At 48.1% G+C, this 22,784-nt stretch overlaps 1 protein-coding gene across 5 annotated transcripts in view; it reads right to left on the bottom strand.

The window, feature by feature from the left end:
* Positions 1-22,784, bottom strand: part of LOC307121369 (scavenger receptor cysteine-rich domain-containing protein DMBT1-like) — a 125,526-nt gene that overhangs the window by 67,740 nt on the left and 35,002 nt on the right. The gene's annotated exons all lie outside the window — the stretch shown is intronic.

Here is a 22,784-nt window from a genome sequence, read left to right as displayed (position 1 = left end):
AGCGAACTTCCACGACGATTCGAACTCAGACACGTACACGAGAGAGCCTAATGCAAGTATTATATTTCACCTTTAACTGCTTGTACGAGGTTGTCTTAATTAATCCTGATTCACGAAATCATAAATGTCTGAAGGGTTTTGGTGAAGTGATTGAACTGTCTGTCTCTCTCTCTCTCTCTCTCTCTCTCTCTCTCTCTCTCTCTCTCTCTCTCTCATCTCTCTCATCTCTCTCTCCCTCGTGGATTCTCTCTTTCCATCATTCTTTTCCCTTTGATTTTATTCGTTAAGTTTGATTTTTCCTTGTTTGTACCATATCGTTTGTTTCTCCTATATATATATGCATATTTACCCCCGTGTGATTCGTAGCTTTGTATTCTATAGTGTTTTATTAAAACTCAATAATTGCATTAAATTGAATCCGTATTGTTTTGCTCACAAATCTCGAAGTCACTGAAGCGTAAGATCTAAGCTACCCATTTAAGCTTGATTTTCATGTATTACTACTTCAGTAATACAAATTGTGCAAACATAAGAGATATTATTTGTCCTGATCAAACAGATCAATGTTTCTTAAGGTTTGTAAGATTGATAATTGATGAAGAAATCAATTTGGATAAAGGTTACTTTTAAATGATTAAAGGTTCCGTTATATGTTAATTTTTCTGTACAACAAGCAAATAATATTCATAAACTCATGAATATTCATACCATTTGAATTAATTATTCCCCAAAACTTATTGTTGCACCAGTGGTGGAGATATATTCGAGCAGTTTCAAACTTTGTTTTTGTGAGCAATATTAATATTCATATTCATGTGTATTTTTGGGTATTAATATTATGCACGCGCGTTTTTCGTTCGTTTATTTGAACTGTGAGACAAATCGCGCAAAGCGAAACTCACTCACTAAGGCACGACGCCGAGCTCAGTTTAAAGCATATTAACAGATGCTAAATTGGCAATATTAAATGTCCTGCAGAGATAAAGAAATCTTTGTTCAGTCCGTACATGAGTAATATTGTTTTGTCCCGCTTGACTTGAATGACGAAATCTTCTTTCAAGCGGAAGATTGAAATAGGGCGAGCCTCCCCTATTCAATAATAGGCCTAATATAATATTAAATCGTTAAAGATAAACAATAAAACTCCTGGTTTCGCATTGGGGTAGCTATCCAAAGCGAGACCTAACACATGACTCATAAATGCTGACGGACCGTCAGCCAGTTTGATAAATGTCTATTGGAGTTCTTTTAAATGTGAAGCAAAGCAGATGTTAATTCCTGTAGCCACATGTTTCCTGTGCCATTATAGCACAAAAGGGCCCGCCGTGGTCTAAAAGTCATTGTGTGTTAATTCTGGGTGCGGCCATTATATGATTTTTGGTCTTCAACCCCCACGAGCGTGTGTTGCAACTCCGCGTGCTAGACACCAGAGGGCGCGAGCTCACAGCTTTCGAATTACACTTCCTCATAACTTTATCCCGAACGGGCGCAATTACGCCATCTGGTGGGCATTCCTCCTAACTAATAGTTTACTAATAGTCTGGGTGGACTCGACTGCGCCATCTCGTGGGTGTTTTCGGATAGTTCTACTCTCCGCTATTAATTTTGTCTTGACAGACTTAATTTTCCTTCCTAAGTCGAGCATGTGAATTGTTAATGATTATTGTTAGGAAAGTTTTCATTTATGCAATTTTACTAAGCATTAGGCAGCAACCAGGTCTCATTCTCGCTGATTAAAAACACTTATTTGAATTTGGGTTTAAAAGGAAAAATGAATTTCCTCTAACTTAAATTGAAATTAGGTTCTTAACTTCTTAACCCGCACCGGTTCGTGGACGGGGGGGTTGACGGAAGTGGGGGGGTGTGTACTTTTATTTACTTTTGTTTTATACAAAATATTCAATCAACTATCACAAACTATGCATCATTTGAAAGCTAAAACACTCAAGATTCATGTTCTGAACTTGTTTTTGCAATAAATACACCAGAGAGGAAAGGGTTAAATGAAACCCTAAAGGACCGGCCATGTAAACATTAGAAAAATATCAGCGTTACTCATCTTTCATCTCCTGTCGTTCAGATCAGATCGGACGAATCCAATAAACACCCGCATACATCTCTGTGTAAGAGTCCATTCTTCAAAATGCATCCCACTTTTTAATCCAAAACAACGAAAAAATAGGGAAAAAACTAAAAATCCTCCGTTGTTTGCAAGAGAGTTTTGAGTTAGCGTGATCAATCATGTCCATTTTCAATGAAATATCGATTCTATTCCGTGTCTGGCAAACTCCCCCTGCTAGAATGGCTTCTCCCACGTATTTTAAACCCTCCCCCGTCTCTCTCCTTCAATCAGAGACTCTTCTGGGATGCATCATATAGAGGAAGTGCCTTACAGGCTTGGTGAGCTGTCAATCATTGCGCCCATGGTTTTCGTTGGATAAAGGCACTCGGTGCCCAGCCAATGCCTTTCCAACAAAGGTTTGATTGATGGACTTAGTAACCAATCAAAAGGCATTATCTTGCGCAGTTTGCGTAAGTAGGCTTTGGTGAATACTGTTTGCGCGCTGGCTGCACGTTCTCCATGGCGCAACTGCAGTGGAGCGCGCTGTCTCTCACTGACGCTTCCCATCAGCTAAATGAGTTTTTTACACTTTGTAATCTCTGTAAATAGTTGCTTTAGTTTTTCAGTAACTGTTTATCCATTATAATTAGTAGTATATTGCAGTTTATTGCAGATTTATTTGAATGAAAAACTACTCTTTACAATAGCAAATGTTCTGAAATAAATGGCCTTTTTGAAATGACGCCTAGACTTTTCTTGACATAAAAGCTCACAGAAGCCACATTACTGAGAGAATCATCCTCATATTTGAATCATGACATGATTAGACATTCAGCTTTATATTTAAGTTATTTTCAGGCTCTTAACATTAAATTATAATATTTTTTTCCCTAAGTGAATACAAAAAACAAAAAACGTGAGTCACTTACATGTATATTTACATGTATATTACTCTGTTCCCATATTACTTTGAGTTATTATGACTCTTGGGTAGCAATATTTCAAGTGTCTAGTTTAAAATAAGACCAGGTTTATGAATATAGACCATAGGGTTTAAGAGCTGCAGACATTTTCATTTGGGTATATCGTTTTCAAAAAATTCCACAAAAATGGGGCGCTTGTTAAGAGGTTAAAGTTACTGACAGTCCGCTTGGAAGGACGCCACCGTGTGGCCGTACCCTGCTAAGTCAGCTTACAGCTCTCTTTTCCACTTTCTTCCAATTCTGCCTGAAGTGCTTATTCCTGTTTCCCTTGCTGATTATTAATTTTTTTTTTGGTTATTAATGATACTCCAACTTAGCATTAAATTGTTATAGGATATTATTTGGACTTGCTTTCTTTTATTTACATTCTCCCTACAGGCTTATTTAAATTTAAATTTTAAACTTGTTTTGAATTTAATTTGAATTAAGTTTGTCTTGTTTAATTTTAATTTTAATTTTCAATTTAATTTAATTTTATTAATTTTTTTTATTAGTTAAAATTTTTATTTTTTATTTTCTTCCTCTCATTTGGGTTAGGTTCATTTTGATAGTTACCAACATTATCAAAATTGCCTTTTGTTTTATCATTAGTTGATAGAAACCTTTGCCTTTTTCTAAATCACTCTCGATAAAGGATTTTGCATTTCCTTTTCCCCTGCAACCATAAATCACTTGATCCGGTAAACAATAGAGTCTTAATTAATTTTGAGTTCGCCTGTTTACCCTCTTTTGTGTATTTATCGTAAGGCTCACAAGCATCTGTGGTGAACTGAGAATCGTCTCAACGTGGTCTCCACGAGCGAGGTTGTCCAACCGACGTGACCTGCACCGGCTGTGTGTGAATCTCGGTTTCTTTTACCTCTGTCCGCCGTTGCGGCACGCAGTGGCGACATCAGCAATCTGACACTCCAAAGCCGGTCAACTAGTTCAGCTGACACACACAAGGCAATGTCTGGTGCCCGTACCCAAACCAGGGCTTAATAGGGGGCCACTCTTGAAAAAGAGGGTTCTGGGGAGCGTGCCAACTTTGCTGTGCTGGCTGGCGGTTGACGGGTGGGTGCTGTCAGGTCGTGTTTAAAGTCTAAACTGTTTGAGTGGGCGTAACGCGACAGAGTAACAAGGACCGAGGACACGGCAGTTGGGTGTTTGGGAACGCCCGGAAGGCCGACTGCGCCACTGGTTTCCACCTGAGCGACCTAAAATCACCCCGGATAAACTAAAGGTGATAAAATCCACATTATAAGCCAAATATTAGATACTCCCCGAGTATAGCCTAAACGTTTGGCCCACCTTTTTCTCTCTAAGCCGCACCCTTTTCCTAGGTTTCCTACCCCGATAGTCACACATGCTGTAGGCCCTATCAGAAACTCTTACGAAAGGTAGCAGGCTTAACCCCTTTTGTGCTTCTCTAACACTCCCAGCGTTCGCGCTTATTCTCCTTGTTATTGCAGACCAATTCATTTTGTGTGTTTTCACTGTGCTCTTTCCTAACTTCACTGTCCGGACTGTCGTAATCTTGTTTCTTTCAGTTCACCAAGAGACCCCAAGGAAAGCAAATTAATAGAGTGACAACCAAGCAGCCGGCGTCACCAGGTGACCCACAGGGCTACCGTCTGTCAAAGCCTCTATTTCAGGCCGATCCAAAAATTGGCCCGCCTAATTGCCTAACTGTCTACATCAGTTAGCCAAAATTCTTGTCGACGGCATAGTCCGTACAAGAGCTCGTAAACCTTAGAACAAACTTGCATTGGCCTCTTTGTGTGTGTGTGCTGTGTTTCTCTCGCCCACAGTGAACCAGTATGTCCCGTTCATCCAGTCCCGCTGTCCCTTGGGATCGCCTAGCGGTATGGTTGGAAGCGATGACGAGCACTGTTCCGTCGGAGGACACCAGTGATCTGCAACTGCTGAGCCAGGAGGAACTGGACACAGAGCTAGACAAGCTGACGGCACACGACCCGACGCAGAGTTACTCTCACAAAGAACTGGCCAAGATCCTCGGGAGCCTCGCCCACAACCTTGTCGCCCAGGCACGGCTAAGAGAAAAGAGCCACACCGACCTGGAACAGGAAGCGGCAACACTAAAGCTCCAAGCCGAGGAGGCCCGGAGAAACCAGGCCCTCACCCAGCGTCATCTAGACCAGCTACTTCTAGAGACAGAGGAAAAGGGTGAAACGGACACAGAACGAGAGAAAGAAGTAAAAAGACTTCAAAAGGCCCTGGAAGATCTGCGTCTGGACAAAGACCGCAGAGAGCAGTTCGAGAAAGACACCAGGGAAGAACTCAACGAACAGCTCCGGCGAGGCGAAGCTCTCCTAGAGAGAGCCAACACTGCGCTCAAAGACTGAGATGCTAAAGCCAAAGCCTTCGAAAACCACTTGCAGGCTGCCCGAGCCGAGATCAATGAGCTGGTCCAGCAAAGACATGAGCTCACAGATGAACTTGACCTTGTTCACATAGAACTGAAACATTCCTATAAACTGCAAAGTGACCGGGAAGGGGGAAAGCACCACACAAAGTTTCCCCCGACCAGCTGGTCCGCACCTTTCAGCCAAGAACCAAGAGCTGGAAAGGGGGGTGACAGCCCACTGCTCAGACTGTCACCTGCTAGCCTCCACGAACCCCCGCCAGCAGCGGAGGAAGGGACGCCCTTCCAGGAAGTCAGGGTCAGCAGCCACGTAGCTCATAAGGACCTTTACAAGCTGGCCAGAAATATCCCTACTTTCAGCCCAGACCCTGCAGGAGGACACGATGTTTATGCCTATTTGCAAGACATAGACTTTCACCTGCAGACTGTCGCTAACGCGAGCACTTGGGACAGATTGTGCCTACTCAAACTCACGTCTAACCGGGACGTGCGTAGCTTTCTAGACCGCCAACCAGAGACTGTCAAAGCGGACTACGGCCAGCTACGACAAGCTTTAATTCGTGAATACTCTGATCCAGAATCAGTCCAGGGGCTCATCGCTGCTGTGGACCTCAGGCAAGGTCGACTTGAAACCCCACAGAACTTTTATAATCGACTGCGACATACCTACTTCGGCGCACGAAACGAACCAGGCATGGAGGAGGACCTCAGCTTCAGAACCCTGTTCCTCCGAAACCTCCACCCCACGATTAATCACCATCTGGGAGTTCTGGTTTGTCCACGCAGCATGTCCACCCAACAGTTAAGAGACTTGGCTCACAAGGCTTACACCAAGCAAAAGGCTATTTCTGAAAAGACTGTAAAACACCCAACCATTTGCCCTGTCTCTGAAAATCGCCCAGAGCTGACCCTAGAGGGCGCCCAACAGAACCACAGTTACGGACCCCTCAACAGAGAGTCTACACCGTTCCAAGCCAGCAGAGGGCAGCATGATCGTGGTAATGCCCATCCAAGGTACCAGAACGATCGCTCTGGAGGATCCTGGGACCGGCCTCGCCCCCTCCACAACCAAAAGGGGAGGGGCACATGGGAAGCCGGCCGGCAACCCAGAAGGAGCCGAACCCTCTCTCCCAGAACGCCAAGCCCAGAAAACCGACGGAGGGACCACTCTCGACGTGGTACTGGTAAGCGCGGATCTGAGCCCACGGCTAACAAGAAAAGTACGGTCGAGTCCGAAGCTGCAGAACTGCTGAAGGTACTGAAGGAGTTTCTACAAAAGAAACCCCGCAAGACAGACAAGAAGGATGAACCAGACACCGCATGACTGGACCGGACGCCTGAAATCAACCTTCCTGACCTTTCTGCAACTGAACCTAACACCCAGAACACTGTTTCCCAACCACAGACTCTCGAACTAACTGTTGCACCCCCACACGTCAGCAACACCCACTCACTCCAGCTGACGGCAACACTTCCTGACCGAGACAGTGTCACTCCGCACACCAAGGTACATGAAAGTGCTGTCCTGATTATCTGCACTCACAGTGAGACACAAGAGACATATCCCGACTGCCTACCGATCAACACACAGGCCCCAACACCCAGACTCTTGGGGAACCTGATCGAGAAGGGAATGGCTCGAAAACTCTACCTAACCATCACCTTGGAAAAGGAACTGAGGCTCGAAGCCCTGGTTGACACCGGCTCCGACCTAACGTTGATATCCGTTCAACTGTTTGACAAACTCAAATTTGAAGCACAGAGACAGAATCGCACTCTTAACCTTCACACGTGTAAGCTGAATGTGCAGTCGTACAGCCAAGACGACATCCAGCTCAAAACCATAGCTCCCATTCACCTGACAGTTGGGCCTATGAGTCTTGTACATCCTGTCTATGTGTCACCTATGAACACTTATCCGTTTCTCATCGGCAAAGACCTGCTGGACCGTTTCAAACCTTTACTGGACTTCAAACAGCTGAAATTCTGGGCACAAGTGCGAGAACCTCTTCCCCTCCAGACACACAGGTCTTCTGAGCAAGACTGTCAGGTCACAGAGGTCACGGCAACCCCAACAGAACCAGACTGTCAAGTCACAAAGGTCACGGGAACTCCTGCAGCCAGCCGTGAGAACACAGTCTCAGACCCAGAGCAAACTTCAAGTTCGCTACTCTGCACATTTCAGCTCACCATAGACTCTGATACCTACAGCCCCAAGGTCATGACTGACCTGCAGCTGAATGATATCACCACAACGAACACTATTCTAGCATTATGGGCAGACAACTCAGCCATTAGCCTCTCACTGTTCAATGCACTCAGGGAACACGCACCAGAACCGCCTTATGCCAGCAAGCGCACCCGCTTCCCTTTGAACTCACACCCCTCCTCTATGGTGTCCGCCAGAGGAATCTGTGCACTGCGCTTGACATGGAATCATCGGTGCCTGACCCATTACTTCCTGGTCCTTCCGGACCCGCCCCACGATGTTTACATCGGAGCAGACATTTTGGTTCGCCTCCGGGCTCATGTGGACACGTTCAACGAAGTGGTATGGGCCCCATTGACTTTACAGCCACATGTTTCCATCAGCCATGACAACCTCATGTCAGGACAGACCATCCCTGAGGTCTGCACCCTAGTCAACGAACAGGGAACGGTGGTACCAGCATACACCAAAGGGGTCGCTGTTCGGCTCAACATGCGATGTGGTCAAACCTTAAACCACACGCTGGGCTTCTTCCAACCCTCACCTGAATGTGTGGAACTCGGACTCACACTTGAAGCCACACCCCTCACTGAAGTGTCATCTCGTGTAGTCTACATCCTCTTCAACAACTGCACAGCAACTCACATCAACATTCCCAAGGCCTACCGGCTGGGATGGCTAGTGAGCCATGACTTTCATGACTTTGAACTTGTACTACCCATCATTGGGCCCATTCCACCTGCACTGATACCCGAAGGGAGCACAGATAACACACTGTTCACCGCACCCTTCAAATTCATTGCCATCACGTCTGTCATGCCAATGACCAAAGACCAGGTGTGCCGAACGGAGCTGACTGAGGACAGTCACCTCGCGGTATACACAGTCTCCCACCAGCCTGTCGGTGAGACTGATGACCCTGCCACACCTCCCAAGACCAACCTGACTGATGACACACATACGGAGGAACCGTACCCAGGTTTTGAGTCTCAAGTGCAGCAAATTCTACGAGACGCTGACGCGCTCCAGAGCGAGACAGACCGTCAAAGACTCAAACAAGTCCTTTATAAGTTCAAAGAATCCTTTGCCAAAGACTCTTTAGACTGCGGTCTCACCAACCTCCACACGGTGCGCATCCCAACGCACCCTGATGCGCCTCCCACTTTTGTCAAGCAATACAAGATTCCCATCGCCTCACACAAACCAGTGCAGGAGATCATCGAATCCATGCTTGAAAAAGGTGTCATCCGTCCTTGCAACAGTACCTTTTCAAGCCCCTTGTGGCCCGTGCTGAAAGCCAGCGGAGCCTGGAGACCCACGGTCGACTATCGGAAATTGAATCAACAGGTACCATTGTCAAGATGGCCTATGACCCAACTAGAACAAGAAATACCCCGAACCAGGGGAGCCACAATCTTCTCTACACTTGATGTGGCCTCTGGATTCTGGACCATTCCGGTGCACCCAGAAGACCAACACAAGCTAGCATTCACATTCGGCAACCGACAATACACCTTCAACAGGTGTCCGTTCGGCTATGCCAACTCACCAGCTGAGTTCAACATCTTTCTGAACAAAGCCTGCCCAGACGCCAGAGTAAGAGGCAACCTGATCTATGTAGATGATGTTCTCATGAAGAGCACAACGGTGGCCGACCACCTGAATGAAATAGACTATGTTTTGAACCAACTGTCCGCAGCCGGTGCCAAGATCGCCCTCCACAAAGGACAGTGGTGCCGGACCAAGGTCAACTACGTGGGCCTGCTCATCGGATCCCAAGGCATTGAACCTCAATCAAACCGTATTCATGCCATTCAAAACATCAAGCCTCCTACAAACGTCTCTGAGCTGCGCAGTTTTCTAGGGGTATGCAATTACTCCCGACAGTTCATCGAAAACTACTCAGACATTGCTAGACCTCTAACAGCCCGGCTGAAGAAAGACTGTCCTTTCGTCTGGTCAGACGCTCAAGAATACGCCATGACGGCACTTAAAAGACATTTATGCACAGCTCCATGCCTTGCTTACCCCGATCCACAGAAGGAATTCTATCTGGAAGCCGGGTTTTCCGACCAATGTCTCAGTGCTGGCCTATATCAACGACATGACCAAGACAAAAAGGTGGTCGCATATGCCAGCAAAACGCTTCTCCCACCAGAGTGCAAGTTCTCTGACTGTGAAAAAGCTCTGTTCTGCACGGTGTGGGCCATTCAGCGATTCTCCAACTACATTGGGGCACAGAAAGTTATCATCGAGACTTGCCACCAGCCCGTAATGTTCCTAAACAGCCAACGCATCCGAGATGGCGTTGTCACTAATTCACGTATAGCCACGTGGTTAATGGCCCTCCAGGGACGCAATGTTGAGGCACGGTACGCACAAAATCAGAAGTCTGCACTGGGCAATGGCCTGGCTGCATGCCAAAACTGCTCTGATAACACGCCTGCTGCTGCAGCGGATGCACAAGAACCCCAACAACAACAACTGACCTGTCACAGATACTTTGAACCGAATGCGTGCCAGGGCATGCCCACGGCCTACGTCGATGGGTGCTCCTACAACCACGACGGCGTCCTAAAGGCAGGTGCAGGAGTGCTGTGGGTGAACGATCAGCCGTGCCCACCACAACACTTCAAGTTGGGCCCCCAGTCATCGCAATATGCAGAGATAGCAGCTATTCTCATAGCCCTACAGATCGCATCAGCCAATGACATCAGAGAACTGCTCATCTGCTCAGACTCTAACTATGCCAGACTCAGTTTCGTGTGCCACCTTCCAAGCTGGAAACAGAATGGTTTCAAGACCGCTAACAACAAGCCAGTCAAACACCAACACCTGTTCCAGGAATGTGACAACATCACAAGAACACATGACCTGACAGTGTACTGGAAGAAGGTAAAAGCACACTCGAAGCTACCAGGTCTCGACAAAGACTTGAATGACCAAACAGACGCCCTCGCCAAGACGGGCGCACTACACGGCGACATGTGGGTACCCCCAAACCCTACATCCAGCCCCAACGTTGCAGTGCTAACCCGCAGCAAGCGACCGGCACCGGCTACAATGCCCGCCTCGCAGCCGCTATCGCTAACTCCGCAGATTTCCAACAACGACATCGCAGATATGCAAGCCTCTGACACTGCAATAAAGACAATTCTTGACCACCTCTCTGACCCCTCCTGGCACCCTATCACTGACTCTGAGCTCACTGATGACTCAAGCCTCAAACATCTACATAACTCCAGACACATGTTGCGTATACAGGACAACATTCTGTGGTTTGCGCCCGATGACAGCACAACGCCACGGCTTGTGGTGCCACGGTCGCAAAGGGGGGTCATGCTAATGTATGCCCACGACACACCATGTGCTGGACACCACGGCACCAGAGCCACGTATGACACACTGAAACAGGTGGCATATTGGCCCGGGATGCAACAAGATGTGGCAGAGTATGTCAGAGAATGCCTGGTTTGCTGCCAGTTCCAACCAGCAAACCCGAACCACAGAGCCCCACTGCAACGCAGAGGGATCACGTTCCCGTGGTCAGACCTACAAATCGACTGGGTGGGACCCCTGCCCAGGTCCGCAAGAGGCAACAAGTACTTCCTCACGGTGGTGTGCCAGTTTACCAAATGGGTAGAGTGCCTGCCAGCACCCAATGACACCGCCCAAACCACAGCATACCTCCTGATGAACCACATCTTCTCCCGGTTTGGATTGCCACTGAAAGTCAACTCAGACAGAGGCACCCATTTCACGGCCGAGATTATGCAACAGATCTGGAAATGCCTAGGAGTACGGGCTAGACTTCACATCAGCCGAACGGTGGTCGCCATGTTGAAAAAGTATGTGTCTGCTAACCAGAAAGACTGGGATATGAAACTCCCCCTCGTTCTGATGGCTCTCAGAGCTACCCCGCAGGAATCGACAAGGGTGTCCCCCTTCGAGCTCATGACTGGGCGGCAGATGACTCTGCCACTTCACTTGCTGTACCAACCTGGAGACTCCAATCTTGTCACCGCGTGCACCACATTCCAGTACCTCGAGGAGCTCCATAGACACTTAAAAGCAACCTTCGCGTTTGCCCAGCAACACCTGCAGAAAAGCGCTGAAGGTCAGAAAGTATATTACGACCGGAAAGCATCACACCAGGAACTGGATGTGGGCGACAAGGTCTTGTATTACAGCTTCAACCCACGACCTTTGACAGGCCCCCGGCGGCTGTCGAAGAAATTTCTGCCTCACTGGACGGGACCCCATGAGATTATGAACAAACTCTCCCCAGTAGCGTACCAAATCCAGCTAAACCGGGGACCCAGAGAACCAGTTCTCAAATGGGTCCACCGGAACCAGATTAAGAGACATGGCTAGCATAGAAAGACAGGGAGGGGCCAATGCAAGCTAAAACTCAACCGCCGTCACCGAAGCGAAAAGACTGTCCCATCCAACCCGGGACAAACCTTGCTGACCTGTTCCTTTTCTCTCTCCCCTGTTCCTCCCTACCTCTCTCACTCTCCTGCCTGTAATAGAATGCGGCTGTGGATCATCCTCCTGTGCCTCCTGTCAACCAGAGGCCAGCCGCCACCCGACCTCATCACACCAGGCCCCGCCTCGGGCATTGTATTGAGAGAACAACCGGGGCTCCTGATCACCAATTGCCGGACGCACACCCAGAAAGTGTACGTTCGACTCGACCCTCGCAACGTCTACAGAGCACACTACCCCAAAGCAGTAGCCCAGTACAGCTGGGCCGGTGCCCGATGGACAGAAGACTCTCTCCTCCATGCCGAGGCCGATGTCAAGCACATGCTCAACCAACTGGAGAAGATGACAGTCACCCAAGCGGAGTTAGGCGGACACAACCGCCGCTCCAAACGGTTCCTGGGAGCGTTGCTCGGAGCCGCCGCCGCCGTTGGAACTCTGTTTAACATTGGCATGTCCAGTGTCAACGCAGTAAACATAGCCACGATAAGACTGCATGTGGCTGAAATTCAGACGGAACTAAAAGAGCAACTCACCACACAGAGTGCAGCTTTACAAACCGGCCAGACATTAAGAGGAACGGTGGTAATTCTGAACACCCACAGTGTCCTGTTGAACCAGACCGTGAACTCCATGAAACAGCTGTTTACAGTCTTCCAGAATGACTTTGCTCAAACGCAGCTGGTCACAGCCTTAATGACTGACATGCTACGGGAAATAAGCTCCTCCATCGATAGCTTAGCCATGGGTAGAATACCACCATACCTCATACCCTTAAGCCTGGTGCAAAGTGTGCTGGCGTCTGCTATCAACACACCCGCCGACCCTCTGCAGGTACACCTGGCCTACTCTCTGGGTAGCGCCATTCCCCTTTATGTGGACCCCAAGCAGAAGGAGATGGGTTTCCTTCTTAACTTACCCATCATCGAGTCGAGCCGAATCTACCGACTCAAAGACATTGTCAATGTGGGCTTTTGGAAGGGTAACACACACCTTAAGGTGCGCACTCCTGAGGTGGTCGCCTACCACGACAGCGATACACAGCTGTACTTAGCCCCAAACCTGCACATGTGTACCCTGACTAAAGACATTCACTACCTCTGCCCTAGCAAGCCCTTCCTCAGAGACAACACCGAAGGAATCTGCGGACTGCAACCGATGATCAGCAACACCCGCTGCCCTACCGATGCCACGCCTCGTACCCAAGTCCCCGAGACGCAGGCAGAGATCGTAGGTGACAGGTGGCTCATCAACACTCCGGTGCGTACTGCTATGCTGATCTACGACCAGCATGACACCGCCACCCGCATCAACTTGCTGGACCAGAGCATGTGGATCCAAGTACCACGAGGGGCCATCCTCCACCTGGACGATTTGGCTTTGTACCATCTTCCAAGTGAAGAGTACCAGTCAGAGTTAGAAATCCCAGCCTTTTTCAAGGACCACAACTTCACCCTAGCTCCAGAACTAGAACGGTGGATTGAAAAAGGGGGGCCTCAGCTCATTGACATTGTTCCCCTCGACACAGCCCTCCAAGCATTGTCTCGATTACCTATCCTGAATACCTCACCTGTTGTCCAAACCTGGACCACCGCTGACACTGCGCTATGTATCTCCATGATCATCGGCAATACCCTAACCCTGGGCATAGCCTTTCTCCTGTACAGGAAGTTCAACGAGATTAAAACCTCTACAGCCAAACTCACGACAGCCGTGTCTGGAGGTGGCCGATGGAAACCCCGGAGGGAGGGTACCATGCCAGAAGCAGATGCGAACCTCATCGAGCTGGCTCCTCAGCCATAATGAACACCTGCTACCCAACCGTTCCAAATCCCCTGCCATCCGACCATTGTGATGGGGGTTGTCCGATAATGACCACAGGACATCATCCGACAAAAAGGGGGATAACTGTAGCAACAATGACCCGATTCAATCAGATTTTGGCCGAATGCATACGTCACCGATGGGCCTTTGCCCAGTCCCTCGTGATTTCCTGATCAAATCAACCACAAACAAAGAACTTTTGTGTGTGATCAGGATATCAAGTTAATTAATAACCAAGGAGCCAGATTGTCTGAGTCTAAAGAATGGAGCATCGAATTGTACCGCCTGAAGGCATCCACATGACTTTACACACACACACACATATCAGCGCTGAAAGAAGACAATTCTTGCACAACACGTGTTACTTAAAACATGGGACTTAAAGAACTGTCTTAATAATGTTCAAATATATATAATCCGTTGATTTCATGTCTTTATACAATGTATTAGAATAACTAGGATGTTTACTGTTGCCAATCAAAACCTGTATGCCAGTAACTGTGATAATCTTGTATATATCTGGACGCGCAAATCGCAGAATGACCGTTCTTAGTATCTCTGTTATCGCAAAATTATGACTAGGCCAAATTTGGTTCAAAAATCAGATTTTGATGCATAATTTCAGAAATACCAGCTTTCTAAAGAAAAAGAGGCATTTCCACCCTATTGATTAACTCAGAGGAGGGGGGTTCAGAGAACAATGAAACACGCGCACTCTCTCTCTCCACGGTTGTGATTGGATCTCTCCATAGAACGGGCTCGGCCACTCCATCTATAGGAGCAGAAGTTTATCATTAACTCAGCACGCTCCGCCATTCCGAGAAGACCATCCTGGCCTTTGACCTTCCCTTGAGAGAGGGATTCCTTTGGCACCAAGCCAAGAGAGAGAGACCTGCAACTTCTGGAGCGACTTTCCTGAACTTCACAGAAATTCTCCGGACTCACCTCCTTAGCGAACTTCCACGACGATTCGAACTCAGACACGTACACGAGAGAGCCTAATGCAAGTATTATATTTCACCTTTAACTGCTTGTACGAGGTTGTCTTAATTAATCCTGATTCACGAAATCATAAATGTCTGAAGGGTTTTGGTGAAGTGTTTGAACTGTCTGTCTCTCTCTCTCTCTCTCTCTCTCTCATCTCTCTCATTTCTCTCTCCCTCGTGGATTCTCTCTTTCCATCATTCTTTTCCCTTTGATTTTATTCGTTAAGTTTGATTTTTCCTTGTTTGTACCATATCGTTTGTTTCTCCTATATATATATGCATATTTACCCCCGTGTGATTCGTAGCTTTGTATTCTATAGTGTTTTATTAAAACTCAATAATTGCATTAAATTGAATCCGTATTGTTTTGCTCACAAATCTCGAAGTCACTGAAGCGTAAGATCTAAGCTACCCATTTAAGCTTGATTTTCATGTATTACTACTTCAGTAATACAAATTGTGCAAACATAAGAGATATTATTTGTCCTGATCAAACAGATCAATGTTTCTTAAGGTTTGTAAGATTGATAATTGATGAAGAAATCAATTTGGATAAAGGTTACTTTTAAATGATTAAAGGTTCCGTTATATGTTAATTTTTCTGTACAACAAGCAAATAATATTCATAAACTCATGAATATTCATACCATTTGAATTAATTATTCCCCAAAACTTATTGTTGTTACAACTTTGTGAAGCGACCTTGGGTTCTTGAAAGGCACTATAAAAAATAAAAATATTATTATTACTATGTATTCATTATATTGTACTTAACCTTTTAGCGATGTCTTGATTATTTAATGTATGTTTGTTATGAAAATGCCAGACAGTGTGTATAAATTATTATATTTCAACTACGAATTGGAGTAAAAACAGAATTTTATAACTTGATTTAAAAGCCAATGCAAAAACTGCCTTATGTAAAGTTTACATGTTTGCATACAACGTGCTATTTTAGTGTTGGTTATTATATCTAAAATAAATATCAGCTGAATTAAAGCTAATAGTTTGGGCTCTCTGTTGGGCTCCCTATAGTTTACAGCATTATCTTTAAGAAACGTTTAGTTATAATTTAATTCATTAAAGGACAGACACAAATTGTTCAGTAAACCACTGTATAATAAAAAGCAATTTTATAATTAGTTTTCTCTCCCGTGCTGTACCGAACCCGTACCGAACCATGACTTCAAAACCAAGGAATGTACCAAACCGTCAGTTTTGTGTACCGTTACACCCCTAGCTTTTAGTGATTATAAAGGGAACGCTCTTTGTGCGCTGTCTAGGAGATATATATTCAGAATTTGAATACAACTTTCGTTTTTCATTCTTGGCAAGCGGCCACATACACGCCTCCAGATAGGCCCATCCGCATATAAATGAGGGATTCACTCTCGAAATTGTGAAATTGTGATGACAGTAATAAGTATTTATGTATGTATCGAAATCAGGCTCATATAAATGCCAGAAAAACACGATTCCTGGCAGTCCCTAATCCAGAACAAGCATCCAAGAGCATCACAGAAATAATCAGTCCAAATGAGTATTCAGGAGGAAGTAGGCTTTACACTTTACAATACTCAGAGCTGATGTTTGGTACAGTCTATGCACTTACAAACAAAACCCTCTGAATACAAACAAGATTAAACAATAATCAGACCAAACAGAAAACACAAATCATTTGAACAAATAATTTGATTATAGGTCGAGCCAGTTCATTAATTGAACTGAATCAAACTTTAGTTTTGAGGTGATGATGCAAGACGCACAAGCCGAAGTAGCACGTCCGACTCACAAAGAACCAAATGAGCCGGTTCAACCAGCTGTCGAAGTTTGCAGAGGATTACTGAGGATTCTGATGATTGAGTTGGCGATACTAGGCAAGGCACGAGGCACGTACTGCTAATATGCTATTATGACCACTGTTATTCAATTTGTTAAAAAGTAATTCAATAGATTTGGCGATACTAGGCAAGGCACGAGGCACGTACTGCTAATATGCTATTATGACCACTGTTATTCAATTTGTTAAAAAGTAATTCAATAGATCTAATAGCTAAATATGTTCCAGGGAACTTGAACTTTTTTATAGTTATCTAAACACACTTCAAACCCAAACCACGCACACATCTATTTAAACTGACGCATGTTTCTGAGCTGTTTTGAGTTTGAACGCTACACTTGCTGGGTGTGTACGTTGACTGTAAATGTCTGTTTGTTATCGTGCTGTGCCCATCATCCGTCATTTCCACCACTTAATCAAGCAATGACGTATACTTGATTATTTATGATTTATGTATTTGCGTTTCACGTTGCCTCTCATATTGAGCTGTTTGAACCATTGGTTATGCTTTCTCCAATGGTAAGAGATACAGACCATCTCATCTCCCTATAATAAGACTGTGGCGAGCAGCGAGGCTGAGGGACTGTGAGAGCGGGACGAGGCCTTGTGTCTGGCTCCTAGCCCTGCTACAGCACATGGCTACAATCTATAAAAGAGTGAGCTAGCATGGTTACCTCCCCCTAGTGACAGGCAGGAAAATACAAAAGGAACAGTTGCACCTAACTGTTACAGTGCTATGGACTATACACCGTTCTTCTGTTTTATATCTCATTCTTTTAACACCTGATTCCTCACACAGTAAAATCAGACCCCATTTTAACTATTGTACCTAAACTAACCCAACCTGTTTGGCTGATTTTAACTTGGATCATTTCCAGAAACCTTGGAACAGTTGTTTATTATTATTAGTATATGATTTTCTAATTTGTTTTAAAGGTAATTTAGTTGATGCTAGTTATAAAACAAATAAACTTTCCTTTATTTGTTTGATGCATTAAAAGGTTCTTCACCTTATTAGATTCAGAGAAACAGCAATTTATCTTTCCATAAAATCACATAACTCTGCCATAGCCACAGCCAACTTAATCACTTGTATTTTATGCCTCTTATGCACTTTATTCCTTTATAATTTATGGTAGTAATTTAGTAGTTGTGTTGATTTACTCTTGATTATCTTTCTGTTAATAAATGTAATTTTCACTTGTGTTGTCCTTGTGTTGATAACGCAGTAAAGATGCTCTACAAGTTAATAATATCGATACTCGGTTACTTAACGTAACCTCGGTTCTCTCTAGAAGAGGGAACGAGTATTGCGTAAGTTCCTTACGCTACGGGAAAGTATTCTTTCTTCGAGATTTCTGAAAAACCCAAAATTATCCTTAATTTTGTAACATTGTCAACGCAGTGCGGCAGCCTGGCAGACCATAGCAGGCTATTCCAGCGTGCTATTGGCTGCTCTGCTGGCAACTGCAGCAGCCTATCGGTGAGCCCGCGTGACGTGGCGACCAATGAGGGCGCTTCGCGCCCACCTGGCTTCATTTGCCTACAGGTGGGGCGTGGCCACGTGTATATAAGCAGGGCTCACGGGCTGCATATTCGGTTTTCGTAGTTCTGAAGCGTAAAAGCCCGCGGGGCGCACGGCAAGGAACGCAATACTCGTTCCCTCTTCTAGAGAGAACCGAGGTTACGTTAAGTAACCGAGTATCGTTCTCTTACGAGAGGTTCTCTCGTATTGCGTAAGTTCCTTACGCTACGGGAACATATTGTCAACGCCGTGCGTGCCTCGCATACAGCATATGTATCCCAGGGAACCGGGGACCATAACACTGCTCGGGCAGGGTGGCCGGTAAAGGAAACGGGCCACCACATATACGGACACTTCGTTTGAACTGACGGGTGGTTACAACGGGTGGTTACAACACCCTGCCTTATGAATGAGGGAACGGCACCTGCCGGTCGCCTTCAAATTCACCACACCTTGTCTCATGAATGAGGGAACGGCAAGGCCGGTCGCCTTCAAATTCACAATATCTTGTCATATGAGTGAGGTAACGGCACCGCCGGTCACCTTCAAACTCACAATAGCTCTTTTCGTAAATGAGGGAACGGTACCGCCGGTCTCCTTCAAATTTACATAAGCCTTGTACCGAATTTACTACCAGTATGTGAGCTATGTCTGCGCAGAATCACCGGGCAGAACCAACAGCCTTATTGAACTGATAACACTTTCGCCTGTAAGGCAGGAACTTCCAGATTGTAAAATCTCACGAACGTAGACGGGGAGGCCCAGCCTGCCGCCACGCAAATATCGTGGATGGAAATCCCTCTGGCCCAAGCCCACGAAGAGGCCATGCCTCTGGTGGAGTGTGCTCTGACACCTAGCGGGCACTGCAGGTGTTTGGAAGCGTATGCAGTTGCAATCGCGTCCACTATCCACCTGGACAGGGTCTGTTTCGAGGAGGCGAGGCCTTTAGCGCGCCCTCCAAACGAAACAAATAGCTGCTCAGAACGCCTGAAGGCGGCGGAGCGTGTGACATAAACCCTCAATGCCCTGACAGGGCAGAGGATATTGCCACCGTCCCCCTCGTCGGATGCTGGCAGAGCCGAGAGGGAGATAATCTGCGCCCTGAAAGGAGTACCGATCGCTTTGGGGACATAACCATGCCTCGGTCTGAGAATGACCTTAGAGTCATTAGGACCGAACTCCATACACGTCGGGCTCACTGAGAGCGCGTGTAGATCCCCCACGCGTTTCAGCCGCGGGGGATTCATCCGTCTAGCTCCTCTGAGGAAACGGATGATGAGCTCGTTCCTTCCTAGCGTGCTGCCTAGCGTCGTCTGGGCGAACGCTGCTATAGCCGCTACATACACTTTGAGCGTGGAAGGGGACCTGCCCAGTTCCAAGAGCTCCTGGAGGAAGGAGAGCACCCGCTGGACCCCACATTGCTGCGGTTCCAATCCCTTGGAAGCACACCACTCAGTGAACACCGACCACTTAGAACTATATAACCGCCTCGTCGAGGGGGCTCTAGAGTGTGAGATCGTGTTCATTACCCCTTCGGCCAGGTCAACGGGTATCCGTTGGTCACCCATACATGCAGAGACCATCGCTCTGGATGGGGATGCCAAACTGACCCTCCTGCTTGAGAGAGGAGGTCTGCTCTCAGCGGAACTGGCCAGGGGGGTGAGTGCGACAGCTTCACCAGCTCTGGGTACCAAATCTGGTTCTCCCAGCGCGGCGCTATAAGGAGCACCGGGCGGCGCGTTTCCCTGATTTTCGCTATAACCTGGGTCAATAGGGAAATCGGCGGGAAAGCATACAGCGGGAGGCTGGGCCAAAGTTGGGACAGCGCATCCTCGCTTTTGGACAAGAACGTCGAGCAGCGGGCGTTCTCTTTTGTTGCAAAGAGGTCGAGCTCCGCTCTGCCGAATAGGCGCCATACCAGCTGGACTGTCTGGGGGTGCAGGGACCATTCTCCTGGGAGAATGAGGCCCCTGGACAGCTTGTCCGGGCCCACGTTGAGGTGGCCAGGAACGTGCGCCGCTCTCAGCGATCGCAGCGAGCTGTGTGCCCACACGAGCAGGCGTTCCGTCAGATTGCCCAGACACCTGGACCTGACACCGCCCTGCCGGTTCACGTAGGACACCACCGTGGTATTGTCCGACCGGACCAACACATGGTGTCCCCGTATAAACGGGAGAAACTGCTTGAGCGCGTTCTCTACCGCTATCATCTCCAAACAGTTTATGTGTAGGAGTTTTTCTCCGCTCGACCAGAGGCCCGAGGCCGGTCTGCCCTCGAAAACGGCGCCCCAACCCGAGTTGGAGGCGTCCGTCGAGATGACTTTGCGGTGTGAGATGGCTCCCATTGTCACTCCCCGCTGGTACCAGTCGGCTACTAACCAGGGCTCTAGGGCTGCAACACAGCCCTGAGTCACTCTGATCCTGAAACCTCCGGCAGCCCAGGCTCTGTGAGGCACTCGGGCGTTTAACCAGCGTTGCAGCGGGCGCATGCGCATTAAGCCCAGCTGGAGCACAGCTGCGGCTGAGGCCATACGTCCCAGCATCCTCTGAAAAAGCTTGAGAGGTGCGATTTTGCCCGGCCGGAAGTACGCAGCCATGCGCCGAACTTGGCGCGTGCGTTGTGGTGACAGGCGGGCAGACATAGCCACAGTGTCCAGATTCAAACCCAGAAATGAGGTTGATTGCGTGGGCACTAATGAGCTCTTGGTCCAGTTGACCGTGAGCCCCAGGCTGTCCAAATGGCTGAGCAGCATTGCCCTGTGGGCGAGGAGCTCGGCCTCTGACTGCGCCAGGATGAGCCAGTCGTCCAAGTAGTTCAATATTCGCATCCCCCGGTTTCTCAGGGGAGCGAGGGCCGCGTCCATGCACTTCGTAAATGTACGGGGTGCTAGTGACAGGCCGAACGGAAGGACGGTGTATTGATAAGCCTGGCCGTCGAAGGCGAATCGTAAGAATGGCCTGTGACGCGGCGTTATCTTGATTTGAAAATATGCGTCTTTCAAATCTAGGGAAATTAGCCAGTCTCTCGGGCGAATATGCGCGAGGATCTGCTTGGTCGTAAGCATCTTGAACGATCTCCTCAAAAGAGCTTTGTTCAGACGCCTAAGATCCAGAATCGGTCTGAGCGACCCGTCCCTTTTTGGCACGAGAAAATATCGGCTGTAAAAGCCTGACTCGCTCATAGAATGGGGAACCGGTTCTATAGCCCCTTTGCACAGCAGCGTGGCTATCTCCGCTCGAAGTAGATGTGCTACTTCTTCGCTCACTCTCGTCTCTATACGCGCACAGAAGCGCGGAGGGCGGCGAGCGAACTGCAGAGTGTAGCCGTGCTTCACCTTTCTCAGCACCCATTCTGATACACCTGGAATGGCTTCCCACGCTTTCGCGTGTGCCAAACGGGACAGAACGGCCTCTGGGCTCGAAACGCCGCGTTTCGCGGGTTTGACGGCCCGTATAAGAGGGGCGGGCGCGGTGCGCGCGCTCTCTGTGCTGTGGGCCAGCCGCTCGCTTTCGGTGGCTGGCCGCCTTACACACTGTGTCTCTACCGCTTTGAGCGGGGAATGTCTTGTGTGTGGCCCTACACTCATCGCTTCGGCCACCTTGGGCGGAAAACAAATGGTGTGTGGCGCGGCGCGTAGCGCCTGAGGCATAATGTTCGCGAAAATGTGTGAGCGCGTTTGAGCGGGCACAACTCTTACGCGTGGAACATGACCGGTTAAGAGTGGCTGTGTGACAGCGCGTGTGGTGGCTAGGCGTGGACGCAGACAAGCGGACACGTGACCTAACTCTAGCACTCGAGCGGCCGGAGGCCGCTTTATGTGAGTGGGGGACACGGGGTTTATAGTGCTTATGTGCAGGGGTGAACACAGAAAAGTGGGCACATTTACTGCATTTGAAACACATACGGCGTGAGCCGTGCAACCAGAAATAATGCAACTTTTGTGATTTCTCTGGTTCGCCGTAAAAACGGCGGTTGTTGACAGGCGAGAGGGCGTTTTTGCCGGCTCGTTGGCTGCGTGAAATTCCTCTGCAGCAGCCACAGTGGTGGGGGCTGACAGGAAAAAGAGTTTTGACGGTGGTCCGGCCGCAGCGGGACTTAACCGTCGTTTCTTGCCTCTGGCTAGGAGGGCTTTGGAGGCTCGGACTTCAGCACGATCCTAGGCCGGGGGCCCCGAGGGGGAGGCGGCTTACCGTGGCTGGAAGAGCGCGATCTGGGGCGGCCGCTCGGTCTTCGCTGAGACGAAGGGGGCCGCGCTGGGCGCTGCGCGGAGCTCGGTGCTGGCTGGTCGCGAGGACGGCGAGCAACGGAGCTACTGCTGGCGCCTGGGCGTCGAGGCAGGAAGAGGTTCATGGCCTGCGTCGTCTTCTGTACTTCGGAGAAACGGTCGACGATCCCCTTGACCGCTGGTCCGAAGAGCCCAGATGGAGAGAGCGGGGCGTTTAAGAAGGCCGCGCGCTCTGTTTCTCGCATGTCCGCGAGCGTGAGCCAGAGGTGGCGCTCAGCTA

Source organism: Gobio gobio (assembly GCF_949357685.1).
Source record: "Gobio gobio genome assembly, chromosome: 25".
NCBI classification, from domain to species: domain Eukaryota; kingdom Metazoa; phylum Chordata; class Actinopteri; order Cypriniformes; family Gobionidae; genus Gobio; species Gobio gobio.
This window is presented reverse-complemented; position numbering and strand designations above follow the sequence as displayed.